At 50.1% G+C, this 14,495-nt stretch overlaps 1 protein-coding gene across 1 annotated transcript in view; it reads right to left on the bottom strand.

Annotated features, from left to right (window-relative positions):
- The window catches only part of LOC131208116 (matrix metalloproteinase-2-like), a 33,993-nt gene that overhangs the window by 18,371 nt on the left and 1,127 nt on the right, over positions 1-14,495 (bottom strand). The gene's annotated exons all lie outside the window — the stretch shown is intronic.

Genomic DNA, 14,495 nt, shown 5'->3' with positions numbered 1-14,495 from the left:
CGCCCGCTGCGGGCTCCTTCTGTGCTGCTAATACGCCCATACGTCCCCGTGGGAAGCGTACTGTAAAATGATACCATAAATTACGGTCCAGTCCGGCCATCCCCGGAGTCACCCATCAGCGCCAGCAGCGGAGCGGAGTGTGACATTTAGCTAACGATACGACACGCCACGCCAAGGGCTGTCCTTGCGCGAAAAAGGTCCTTCCAACAGCGGAGATGCACAGATGAAATAGGCGAAAACATCATAAATCTAGCGCGTTTTTGTTTCTCGACAAATAATATCAAGCCTCGCGTCCATCGCCAGGATGCGCCGTTGTAACACAGATTTCTGCCCTCTAGCCCCTCTCTCTCTCTTGAGGGAATTCTTGAAGATGAACTGGAGCGATTTGGGGCCATAAATTAAATCAGAATCAGATGATGAGGATCGTTTCTTTTTTGTTGCCAATTTATTATTTTAAGAAAGCCAGTCGAATTCTCAACCGAGACTCAAGTAGCTCCTATTATGATGTAGAGAGGTCATTAGCGAATCGAACTGTGTGCTTAAAACTAGAGCCTCCCGAATCAAGCACAAGCATTTAATGGGAATCGGAGTGTCCACTCGGAATCGGAATGTTAGCCAGTGAAACGCAATACGTGTGCCCTATAAAACCCACCAAAATGGTGGATGGCCAATTTACTACGCGGTTACTAGTTGCGATATCGAACCAAAATTTCACCCAAAAACCGTACGGTCAACGGCTGCGGACCAATAAAATGTTAATGACCAACGCTCAATCACCCGCCGACTGTCGCCAGTGTAAACAAACCCCCCGCAAACCCCAACCCCATCTATTGGGGCCAACAAACTGAAAAGCCGAAACGAAAACCAGCAACGCCGGTAATAAGACACCGACGGGTCCGGGACTACCGGGTTTTATGCTCAACGCCCTCCGGCCGGTCGCCCATTACTCTGGTGGCGCCAGATAAAATTAGTACCAAACACGCTCACTCTGACGGCTGAATCATGCCTTATTTTTACACCACATCACCGTTTAAGCGGGGCATCACAATTGAGGACCGTTTCTGCAGAGAGAGAAGTGGCGGCAGGCAGGCCTCGCGGCTTCAATTTATGTCACCATCTCGACACGTGCTATGTCGGGGGAACCTCAATTGACTGGTGTAAACGTTAGGATTCCGGCGGACGATTAAGCTGCCTGTTGGACACGCTGCGGTCAATTTTAATACACTTTCAGAGGTCGATGACGATTTTAGGTGCCCCAAATTGAGTTGCATTGGCGCCTGGGACTGAGCACGTGCCCCCGAATACGTATCCTCCGAAATACTATCGTCGTGACTGCCACTCAAAGGCTCGATGTCGATGGGTTCTGTCAACCGTTCGCGCCATATCGCGCCCAGAATTAGCATGACGGCGCCGCCACCGGCGCTACGGTTCCGTTCTAGGTCACCGTCACATATTCCTCATTGGACTTCCACTTTTTTCGCGAGTGAATGATTTTTTCCCCACGCGTGGCCATTAAAACAAAGACCAGCCGGCACGGACCGTGAACGTGCCCACGGTCCGAACGTAATGCACTGAGCGTGACACCGCTAATGATCGTTGCTGATGAGATGCTGATCGTCACGAGGGGCAACGCACACCTTTCTGCGGGGTCCGCTCAGCGTGACCACGTCGGTTCTCGCGTCATGGCCAATCATGGCGACCGCAGCGGAGGGATTAATAACTCGCCCAGGGAGAAGGAGAGATCACCTTCCCGGTGCGGCCCGTCCCGGAGGACACCGCCGCGGAGGATGATGGATGCATTCAGATCCGCTTTGTTCCGGCACAAAGGAACATTATCCCTTCGCCTTCGGTATCCTTCACCGAAAGTTGCACCGCACCGCGGCCGCTGGGGATTTACTTATGACCACGCCGGACACAAACAGCGTGACATCAATGTTTGTACGCTCATCAACCCACGAACCACGAGAGCGAAAAAGGGGGCCGCCACGAGGCAAAAGTGTTGGACACAATGGATCGGCCAGCCAGCCAGCCGTCGAATGTTGTTGATTTTATGACTCGTCCGCCTTCGCTTCCGCCTTAAAGCAGGTTCCGCTTTACTAAGAAATTTTCATGAAAACATCACACAAAGAGACCCGAGGCAGAGTAACGCAGCTGCATATTGAACCCCCTGGAAGTAGGAAAGACACTTATCGGCACGATGACTTCAGGAGAAGTCGTTTCGAAATGCTGATAAAGCTGAGTGATATCACTGCGCCAAACGGTGACGAATCGATTCGGATTGTGCACTCTAACGCCATCTTCGACTTAGCGGTTCCGTGGCGCAATGGAAAACGTGCCTGTACTACGGATCAGAAGATTCCATGTTCGACTCCCGACAGGATCGAAAAACGTGTAACATACTCTTTCAGTAAAAAATAATTATTACACAAAAAGCCTATTAACTGTAACGCAACACATGGGTTGAAAAGTCTCGAGCTTAACACATAAACGGGCGCTCTGGTCTTTTGTTGCATTTATCGCCTTTCTCTCAGTTAGTATTGGGTGAGTAATTTAGCGTGCATGTTTTCACTTCGTTATGAAAAATAACGACTTAATATTTTTCGATGCTTGAACTTCTATTTGAAAGGTTGATTCTTAATTTTTTTTATGTAAAACAATTTTGGTTGCAGAAAATTGAGAAATATGAAAAACTTATTTCCAAAGTTATTTTTATTTTTAACTTATTCAACTCAAACGGTACGGACACTCAAATAAATGTAATGAATGAACCTTATGAATAAAAGCTCAAACGTCCAAAAATATTAAGCCGTTTTTATTTATAACGAAGTGAAAACATTAACGCTAAATTACTTCCCCCCTATATTAACCTCCAAAAAAAGCTGTTAAAATTTCATGATACATTTTGCTACACATAAGTGAAGAGCATAAGTTAAGAATGACACAATTTTTGTAATTTTTTAAAAACAATGGATCGAAAACCTTTTCGTGTTTTGATGTTACAATGCTTCTTGATGGGGAAAAAAAATCGTCCAAAATATCTTACCATAAACGTGGTCGTAGAGATCCCAATGCAACAGAACTCAGTGGACGTCCAAATGAGTCGATAACATCAGAAAAAAAAACCAATTCAAAAAATCGTTTTGAATGATCGAAAAGTGAAGTTGGTGGAGTAAGCTGACATTGTAAAAACATCAAAAGAACGTGTGGAATTTAAATTGAGCATGAGTATTTGACTATATGAGAATGCCCAGTTCCAAGAGGATGCTCCCATAGAGGAAACGGGGATCTCATACTTCACTTCGGGATCATAACTGGAAAGGTTATGGCCTCGGTACTTTGGGATATGCGTGATCTAATATTCATCGATTATCTTGAGAAGGGAAGTACCATCAACAGTGAATATTATGGATGAAGATTGCGTAGAAGAATTTAGCCAATTTTGAAGAAAGCAGAAGGACGCACTTTCCATTCCTTAGACCCGGGACTTTTAAACCCAGGTGTCCCTGGTGGCGTCAAGCAGCAAGAATCAAAGAACCCATTGCAAAACAGGGCTGCAGGCCGTATGTAATGCGAATGGCAATCGTTGTTAAATCGCTCATCATTAAAAACAGGAACATAAAAAGAGAAACATCCAATTGCCATTACATTCCAGCTCCATACAAAGCACCGACGAGGGCATAAAGAACAGAAACAACATTAGAATCAGCGCAACGGAGCGATCCAAAAATACCGACCCAGGAGCCGTCCGGACAACAAACCGGCCACAGGTAACGCGGAATTCACCGGAATCAGAGAGGAGACACGAATAAACAACCCAACAAAGAGTTGACCGACTGTCGGAACACAACCAAAAACGCGGGGGCCAAACGGTAGACGCTTCGGTGGCGCGGTGCCGGCATGTCTCCGTCCGTCTGTCTGTCTCTTCGGTTTGAATGATTGCAAACAACGGACCAGAAAGCGCGCGCCAGAGACATGGCGCAAATAAACAGACCCCCTCTCGGCCGCCGTCTCTCAGCAGGACGGCCCGTTTTAGGCGCTGCAAGGTTTGCAATGTGGGCAAATAAATATTCACGGACACAATTTACCCAAATATGGCACACAATGGGAGGCTTCGGCCCGCTGCGCAGGATGACATGCCATTTGACCGGGGGGTCGAAGCGAAACTCGGAAATTCCAGCACAACTGATTCAGCCTGACCGCCCAACTACAACGATCAGTGATCGCGCGGGGAACAACAGAAGACTAGCTAATGATCGGAAAAACATCACAGATCACCGATGACGAACGAGAAGCGAGCTTCCGATCTCACCGGATCGGTTACTCAACAACAAGACCCCGAAAGTAATGGCGTCACAGAACCGGATTTCGATCGCGTTGAGATGAAGCTGCGAGAAGATCGTGCGCCGTGCGGAGATCAGCTTGACAGGTCGATCCGCGACGCTGTTGGCGCCACGGTTTTGTGATTCACGCGCTCTACGCGGAACTCTAAGCGTTGGTGAATTTCCCGCTAGCTTTTTCGCCAAAAATTTTCCCAACGCCAGATTTATTTTAAACCCTACGATCCGAGCGAAGAAGCCGAGGATGCTCTGACTCATGGCAGCCAGTCGGGGTTACCAGCCTAGGTTGCCTGCCAGATGGATTGGCGTCCCTCCTTTCTCTGTTTATCTAACTTCGCTTTTTCGATGCACGGAGAGCTAGGGCGTTCCGTGGAAAACCCCGTGAGCCGTGCAGATGCTGCCGCCAGAGCGCATCTTGAGACGTTGTTTAATCACTGGGGTGGTGTGGTGCGTCTGTCCAAACGGGCCCTGAACGTGGACGCGATCGCGAACGAGAAAGGTCAAAAACCCGACTGGACCCTGGCCCGACGAACTGGATCCCGTCCGGCGTCTGGAGTCGAGAGCCTTGGCGACACGAAAAACAAGGCGTACGCGAAAAGGATTCGCAAAGGCCAGCCAGCCAGCTGAAGAACCTGTTTTCCGACCGTCTGGCCTGCCGTGGTGACAGCGTCTCCGACAGGGGGCCCCGAGAATGTAAAAAGCCATCCCACGCGCCCAAGTGCGTTACGCGCATTCCTCGTCGTCGTTGCGCAGCGCAGCGCAGCAGCTGCAGTCAAGATGTTTCCTGGCGCGTCTGTTTACACAATCCCGAGGGCAGAGCGGCCGTACCGGCGGCTGCACCGTTTATTTCTTAAATAAAAACGGCGGTGCGCGCGTGCATTGACCTACAAATTGAGACATTTCCACGAACCCCCACGATCGCTTTCCACGGAAATGCTGATCGCCGCCGGAGAAGCGGAGCGTCTGCCAAACTGCTCGGGGGTGATGAAAAAAATTGGGCGACAAATTTGGGTCAGTGGGTGGGACACCTTTGCCTGGGGTGGTGGGTGTCTGTGATAAGTATGTCGTCGCAGTCGCAAGGCGGAGCAGCGTGGACCGGATGCAGGGCCGCCGTAAGCATCAATGAATGTCGACGGTGAAAATGCTCACGAAGCCGGGATTTCCCAACCGGCTGTGCATAACCCAAAAATAGCGTCTGTAACCGGCCACATCTCTTTCGCCCATTTGGATGGTACAACCAGTGAACTTGCTAATAATTTTAGTACCTCTAACCGGAGCGTCCACACTGTGAGAAACTGGGCAAAAATGTATGGCAGGCCAAGAAACTGTCAATCTTTTGCTAGAGTGCCGTGAGCTACTTTGAGTTACTGTTGAGCGCCTTCTGTTTATGAAATGTTTCACGCATTTTTTTCAATTTGACCGTTGAAGCCAAATTTTGGATGCCCAAAATAGGGGACAGTTTTTCCACAGCGGGGACCAGATTATGACAAAGTCGGCAATAGAAGGAGAAGGAAAGGATACTGAAAAATCAAAGCACAAGCTGCTAGTGTGGACGCCAGCACAGCAAAAAATCAGCAAAAAAATCTGATAGTGTCGACGAAGCGTAAAACAATCATCGAAGAGTTCCAGGTCCTGGCTTCAGAGTCCACAGCATAATTGAGCTGAGGGCTGAGTGCATAACTTTACTCTACGGTTCTGAAGAGGGCAACCGAAACGATTTAGACCGGGAATCGACGCGGAAATGGCTGACCAAAAACTCCCGGACCCCGGATCCATTCCCCGGACAGAAGTAGAGTGAAGCAACGGATCTGTCGGATCTTTGATCCGCCTTTGGCCTTTTTCCACGGAAATTCGAAACGGCGGCGGAAGATTGTTTGGGATCGCCTTTGAGTGAAATTAAAACACCAACAACCCGGGCCGTGCGGGGCCGTGTAAAACGAGAACGCACGAATGGTTGTGATATTTTTAGAAAAATGCATCTTTGCACTGGGCGTTGCATCGTTGGCTGCTTGCGTTGCTGCGTTGCTGGAGCGATCCGTTTAATGGGTTCCATGGCTGCCGGCCGAAGAAGAAAAGGGTTCCGAAGAGCAAGAGCATCCGTCAAGTGGTGTCGGTCGGTGTTTTATAAAATGAGTTTAGGTCCTGACCCCCACGGGCTCAGGACACGCGGGATGTGTCACCAAGTACCACAGCCGCCCCGCCACTGATTTATTGACTTACCGACGATGCCGGCGGATTGCATCTCGGATTGGTCCCTCGGATGGATTACTCGGGCCGATGCTGATGGATAGCAGGTTTTCAAAACATTCGATCCGACTAACCACCGAGGACGAGGACGCCAGCGAGCAGCAGCGTGTTGGGACGACGATTTATGTATTTATTTGGACCCCGCGGCTGACAGTCTGTCGATCGTCGAGAAAGTTCATAAATTAACAGTGTTCTCGTTGTGCCGCGTTTCCGATTCCACCGGTGGCCGGTTCAATCAATCAGAATCAGCGCGAAACGGCAGATTAAAACTAACTCCGCCCGCCAAGCTTACGGGATCTTACATAACACTAACCTTTTGGCGGATGGCGTGCCGAGCGCGCTACCATCTGCGCTGCCGGTCACGAACGATGGGGACATAATTTATTTCCCGAAATCTGTGCCCGCGATCTCCCTCGGCGCGTAATGATGACCCGCAGCATTCCACGCGGCTCCCGATAAAAGCCCAGCCCGCGAGGTGCATAAAATTAGCCGATACAAAATGCTTTCGACAGCTGGCGTGGCGTAGTTGTTGACGGTTGTGGCGACATTTATGACCTCGTAGAAATGCACGCGCCCCGGACCGGCGCCCACGGGCCGGCAAATTTACACGTCAATATTTGTAGAATTCCAAGCACCCAAACAAGCCATCCTCTGCGTCTGCGTCCCGTTTCGCGGAAGGAGCGGGCCTTATTAGGGGACCGAAACCGAGTCCCCCATCAGCAGCACGCAGGCCGCCCTTAAATCATCTTCTTAATGTTCAGCTCGAACGGGCAACCCTTTTTCCAACTCGGATCGTGGTGGAGAGGAGGCTACGGATGACATGGCACACACCCGTCGGTCCTGCTTCGCCCTGGAAAATGGGAAAATAGCGCTGATCTTACGCGATTCGCACACGAACGATCACCGATGCGTGCGGCGTTCTTAGCGCCCGATCTGGGCGCGATCGGACCAAAATAGATCTATCGAGAACCCGGAGCGTGGTCGACCATTAATTTTCACTCCACTTTTCGGGGAGCGTACACATTTCGCCTCGATGTTGAATTTGGTGCGCAAAATGGCCAAAACAAGCGCTAAAAATGCCGTAGACGAAGAAAAACCGAACGCCGGGAAAATCAATCCCTGAGTCCATTCTGGGGAGGAAAGTCCAAACGTGGCCCACGTTTGGCATGGGGTCGAGAGAAAGTTTGATGATTATTTTAAATTTAATTCAATTTCAAAATAACAGAACGAACAGTGCCCCGTGCAGTGCCTGACCTAAGCCAACGGTCTACACGAATCCCGCACCCCCGGTGAGGGTGTAACTAATTGATTAATTAATGGAGCAGTGACGTGTGCAGTTCCCATAAACACTTCGCTGGGGTAGCTTGACCCTTGCAAGGGGTGGGTCTCTGGTGGCCCCTCAACAACTGACATCATCGGAGCACTCTGGAAGCGATCTTATCGCCCGAATGGCCAGGGAAGGGTTCATACATCACACCGAGGGCCACTCACATCAAATGTTCCCTAATGGCGACCCTACTGTGAACAGTGGGTCAGCGATGGATTACCTACCCACCAGTTGGGCCAGAACTCTGGATAACTTTCTAACTAATATTATATGAAAATTGCCAAAAGTATCCTCAATCCGGGATCATAATGACGGATAATGTCACTTCGCCCCAGACAGTTACAATTTCATTCCGTGACTCCTTGACGAATCCTCGCACCCCAATTAGGACCAAAATGGAGTGCAACTGCCAACTCTACCAACACACGATTAGCGTCGGAATTGGACTGCACTCCAGGCCCGGCGCGGTGCTTAAATTAATAAAAATCAACTGATAGCAAACACTGCACGAGTGCCCCAGGAGTAATAACAATTAACAGTAACGGACCACCGACATTCCAAAGTTGCGTTGCTCCGGAGCGCATGTCCTGCATACAGAGCGTTCGAGTCCGAGGGCCACACAATTTCCATACCCATCCTGGTCCTGGCGCCTGGCGGTAAGAAGATTGAATTCACAGAACCCTCGGGAGACTCTGGCTGCCAATGAACAATCCGCCAGCGGAACGGGGCGAGAGATGGTTACTGACTTTGGATCGGCCCCCGGGCCGGCTGGGAGCCGTCGTGGCCCCCGGGTCCGCCGGGAGGGGACACGAAATTAATTAAACTACACACTAGCATAATTAAAAGTCGCTGAAACACTCCGGGGTGCACTCCGGGCACTGCCGGCACCGGAATTAGAAAAAGACCAACGCGAGGAAGGCGCCAAACATCGACGCTCCCGCCGAGCTCGAGGAGTATTAGCAAATCGAAAGGAGCGATTCCGTGAAATGCTAAGAAAACGGGATAATTAAATATGCAACATTGCAAGTCCGGTCGCGCGCGCCGGACTCCGACTCTTCCGTCGGGCGAACTCCAGAAGCCGGTGGCCGGTCGGTGAAGATTAGGACGACCGGCGAGTTGGAATCATAATAATTTAAATAAATATGCGCAACTGATCGTGTCTCTATCGACCGCGCCGGGCCGAGTGGCCTTGCCGACTGGACCCGGCGGGTCCAATGTTGGCTACGTATCCTCACCTAAGCCCACAAACCGCTCCGAGGCGCCACTTTGCACACGCTGCATCGAATCGCGCGTGGAAAGGAATTGGCATTCAGGGCCGGCGTCGCTGTGCTCTTTGAAATTCATTGCGAGCATAAAGATGGTGATGCATTTGCATCTACTTTACATGCAATCCCGCGGACGGACGGAACGGCTTTCGACACGGCACCGGCCGGCTCGGTGATCCATTTCCGTTGGCTTTCGCCACGATTTCGGTAATACAACAGTGGCACCGGAAGAAACATCGGCACCTCAACGGCAAGCGGTCAACACCTCGCCAGGAAAGGTGAGGCACACTTCCTGGGAAACGGGCATTTGTGGCCGGGCAGTCATGCAGAACCCCCACCGGTGCGGGGATTAGCCCATGGATTCCACCTGAAGTTGGAAAACCCCAAACCCCCCAAGATTCGTGAGGAGTCTCCTTTGCAAAAGTATTTTTGAAATGACTCAACGAAACTCGTGACGGTTTAAAAGGAACCATTAAATGTTAACCCAACAGATAGGTAAACTCCCAAAGCGTGACGTCATAATCTGTCATCATCTGTCTGTTGTGAAGGTGATGTGTGAGTAATAAACGTCAAATTTGAAAAATGACACATCGAAACGTCAAAGCATAGCAAAGGTTAAGATATCCTTTTTGATAATCCTTTTGAATATTTATTTTTACTAATCTTCATCCGCTGGTCCTTTTGGATATCCCTTTCCAGAGTATAAATTGCTGGCCAAGAGGCGAAGGCAACCTCGGTCGGTCGTGTACCTCTCGACCTTAATTTCTAGTCCGTCCGCTACACAGTTGCTTGCCACTTAATCTCATCACTTTCTTCGCCCCGACGACGGGCGCTCCGGCAGAACATAAATCAATATTGAACCACGTGACAAGTGATAGTTCTACCAACTCCGACAGTAGCGGCGGCACCAGTGGGGCCGGCTTTAGCCCCACGGTGATGGCGGAGTATAAATATGTATGTTGCCCGCCACAAACAGCAGTGTGTCGTCTCGAGGGCTGATTTATGGGACCATTCCACCGAAAAGGCGGGAGCTCTAGCAGTGCGCGATTCTGGAGTCTCCACTCTGGAACCGCTGGAGGTGATTGACTTGTGGCAACAAGCATTTTTCATTGGTCGCTGCGCCATTCCCCTAACGGGGTAATGGTTTTAATCAAAATGTCCCGAAGCCAAGCACAGACCCGGAGAGGCCACCCGGAGAATCACGAAAATTAATTAGTACGCACAGCACGCACATAATTCAAACACACGTCGTCGCGGGGCTCTCGTTCGTCGTCCGGTCGGACCTAGGTGTTAGGTGTGACGCTAATGGCCACTTCACAGCTACTGCGGTGTCGAAAAATCGGCGGACACAGGGGGTGTCCGAGTTCCTCGTCCCCAAAACAGGGAGTCCTAATATCGCGAAACAACCTCATTTCTGTTTCATCCGAAGACCCGCTGTACGGCTCAATTCAATCCGGTCCTGGTCCCGGGGTGGTCAGTCGCCGGATGTGATGACATCACGGAGCACGAATAACGCGTGCTGTAACATAATACTGTCAGAGGCCAATGCATGTCAAGAATACAAGCATATGTAGCCTATGGCCAGAAGCGGAATAAAAAGAGCTGCGTGTTCAACCGTCATTGAATGAATGGCTGAAGACAAATTTCCGTCCGTTAGAACACGCGACCGACCGACCGCTGTTGTTTGCGAATCGACTTTTTTATGTTTTCACATGACCGCGTTTATGAGCAAAAATTGCGACTCTTAACTGACGGGGCCATGGTGGTTCAGGTTACAGCGCGCTAGGTGGAAGCCGAACTGGGCCGGGTTCGATTCCAAGCCGCGAATTGTGGGTTATTTTTAGAACATCGAATAAAAGGGAATGCAAGTAATTCTGGCTTTTGCAGGGGAGGGGGTGGTGGTGGGGGCGTCTTACATACAAACGTAAACCTAACCTAACAACTATAACACTCAGCATAATTCGGGAAGTGTTGTTCTCGAGCAAATCGAACCCAAATTCTGCTGGCGGGGGGGGAGGAGTTTTTGGGGGTGGGGAATTGTTCTGGTGAATGTTTGACACCCCTCCCTCCTCACCTCTTTACAAGGGGGGGGGGGCTCCCATACAAAATCTAGGTTAAGATTTCCAAAATTAGGTTTCCAAGGAAAATTTGGGGTTCAATTCAGCTGGTACATGGATGTATCCAACGGGAAACGGGAAGGGAAGCCGGTCGGATACGTCACCCGGGAAGCCCGATCGTCGGTAACGGGAGGAGAAGTCACGGAAGACTGGGGGGAAAGGAAAAGCCGATCAAGTACCTCACCGGGAAAACCAACCAGATCATATTTAGAACAGAGGAGCAAACGGGAAGCGAGATGGGAAACCGATCAGATACGTTACCCCGGGAACTCCAATCATCTGAAACGGCGGAAGAGTAACGGGAGGCGGGAAGGAAAACTGAACGAGAATACGTCACGGGGAAGCCCGATCGTCTGAAAGGAGGAATAACGAGAGCCAGTAAGGGAAGCCGATCGGATACGTCATCAAGGAGGTCCCGGCCCTCTGAAACGCGCCGAATTTGAATAATCGAGAAAAGAGGCGTGGCGAAGCGACGAAGCACGCCGGGACCTACTAGTTTGATTATGTAAAAAAGGGCTGAATATTTTTTTAAAGTTGAACTTTTATTTGAAAGATTGATCCTTAACTAATTGATAATTGATTGTTGCGGTCCAACTTATCAGCTTCAATTTCGCCGAAAAACCAATCAGACGAAATCCGCACCAAACAGTCACTCGTTGTGCGTGGTGCATTGGCTTCTTTTGCACGATGTGTGGGTTTTCCGAACCACAATACTGCTTAAATTATGTTTTATACATACATTTTTTTTATAAATGAACCTTTCAAACAAATGTTCAACCATTGAAAAATATTCAGCCGTTTTTTGTTAAATAACCAAATAAAATCATGTATCGTTAATGAAACACCCTCTATTTACCCTCTCCCGGATCCGGATATTGGTGGATCGATTTACTGTACATATAAACCTTCGACGACGCACCGGTTTTACACGACGACGGATGAGGACAGAAGAACCCCCAAAAGTGCTAAAGACACACCGTCGGGCCTCTCCCAATTTGCAAACAATATGAAAGAGAGTTCTTGAACTACGGACGCGCGCGCGAAACTGTGGCCACACGCGAACCACGCGATGATGACGAAGCGAAGCCACTTGTGAAGGGTCCCTCGACCAGAAGCGCAAGGAAATCGCTCGAACACAGGGAGGCCCATCATAGAGTTGATCAAAATTGATTGACTGACGTACGGGCCGGATGTGAGACCGGACGGCCGCGCCGGACGTGGCCGCTGCCGGGTGCCAAACATCACTCTTCGGACGAACTGGAAAGTGGCCCAGCCGCGGAGTAGCTCAGAACCTTGGACTGTCCTTCCATTCGCGGCACGTTGTTTTGAGTGTGATTGAGCATGAGCCGGGCGCGTTGTGTTTTTATGCTTATTATGTTTTATTTATTTTATCTGCAAATTAATGGGCTCAAACCACTCAGGGCGAGTGTGTGGCCTTGACCGGAACACACCTAGCCGAACCGATGGGAGGATTGCGTGATACGGTGAGATTTTCTTCGGTCCAGACTTCGACGTTGTGGTTGAGAGCACAACAATTAAAGTCATAATTTCACTTTTCCTCGATCTTTGGCCGTCTCGACCAACATCGCAATCGCCGTCTGGCTGTGAACCTCCCGGACCGGACCGAGGCTGAGTCAATCAGTCGTCGTCGACGCTGGCGACGATGACATTTGAATTCATTAAATACTTTTGCTTCGTTAAATTCTGGTGCCGTAACTCGGTTCTGCTGCGCTCTTTCCCTCGGCACCCTCCCTTCCCGATCAGAAAGGCGTCAGAAGTTAGTCAGCGGTCCGGAAAAGGAACCCCAACTCATTGATGTTCGGTCGTCGGTGTCGATCGATTCCACGGTGCCCCATCATTACCATTTCTATGGCCCCCGGAGTTCCGGTTCTCGAGTGCCAGGCCCTTTCGGCACGGCTTCTTTTGCAGCTGCACCAATAAACTTTGTAGCGTTCCGGCACCAAAATCAAACCTCCGGCGGAACAATGGACGACAAACAGAAATTAATAATGCACTCGCAGTGCGTGGTGTAACGGCCCACGGGTCTGAAAGTGCATCACCCGGCACCCTCGGGGAAGAGGAGCGAAAGCGAAATCTTGTGCCGTCGGGGCCTACAAAGTTTTTCGTCTCGACTGGGAACTGTGTTTATCTACATTGGCCGTGCATATGCGGAGGGAAACGTTAACATCTGTGTGAGCCAGCATATGCTGCATATGCTGGCGGTAAGGAGAGAGAGAGAGAGAGAGGGGCAACGAACGGACGGCAGCATAAAAGAGAAGGGCAGGAACAGGAATTAAGAACGACGACGATGCGGTGACTCAAAAACATATTATTTTATTCTTCCTACGACCGCGGCCGTCTCGCGCTGCGATTGTATCTGTAAGCGGTGCATCGTTGCGTGTGTGCGTAAGCGTGCTCTACACTGGTTCACGACACTGCACTGAGGATGCACTTGTGCCCAACCCGTCGACCCACCGACGAGTTCTCTCACAAGCCACCGCTAATCAGTCCCAGGCCCAGCGGAAATGGTGACATCGAAAGCGGTTTTTTTCTTTCTTTTGTATTATAGAGACTTTGAGCTGTAATCACCTAACATTCGGCTCTTTCTAATTCTAATTTTAATTCTAATACCAGTTGCCAATCAGGCGTTTCAAACGCTGGCCTTTCCGTGAGACGTAAACTGGTATGGGCTTTTGAAGTAACAAGAGCCCCAACTCTGAGGGAGTTGGCGACTATGGGTCGTCGTCTAGGGCTCCCAAAAAGCTAGGGATCTAAATTAAGGAGGTAAATCTTGATGCCTCGTTCTTTACTTTTCTTACCTCAAACCGTTCGTTCTTTACTTTTCCTCAAGCACTTCAGCCGCCAGATATTCCATCAGCGAGGCAAAAAAAAATGGTCGAAAGCGGTGACATCGTGCACAGCGAATATTAAAGATTCCTCGCCAAATTGGTGGCAGAGCTAGAACTGTCGGTCGCTACACATGGCTCGTGGTCACAGTACGTGATGCAGGTGGCCCTGGAGCTGAGTCAGCCTTTGCAATGTCCGGCAGGCAGGCAGGCGCTGGAATGCAATTGAGCATGGACCGATTGTGCCACGACCGACTGATGGGGTGGCTAATTAGTTGAGGGACGATAAATTATCCATGCTCTGGACGTGATTCACACCAGTTGACTTGTAACACCTCTCCCGGTGCAATCCCCGG

This window comes from Anopheles bellator, chromosome 1 (genome assembly GCF_943735745.2).
Source record: "Anopheles bellator chromosome 1, idAnoBellAS_SP24_06.2, whole genome shotgun sequence".
Taxonomy (NCBI): domain Eukaryota; kingdom Metazoa; phylum Arthropoda; class Insecta; order Diptera; family Culicidae; genus Anopheles; species Anopheles bellator.
The sequence above is the reverse complement of the archived record's forward strand: the minus strand, read 5'-3'. Positions and strand labels throughout refer to the sequence as shown.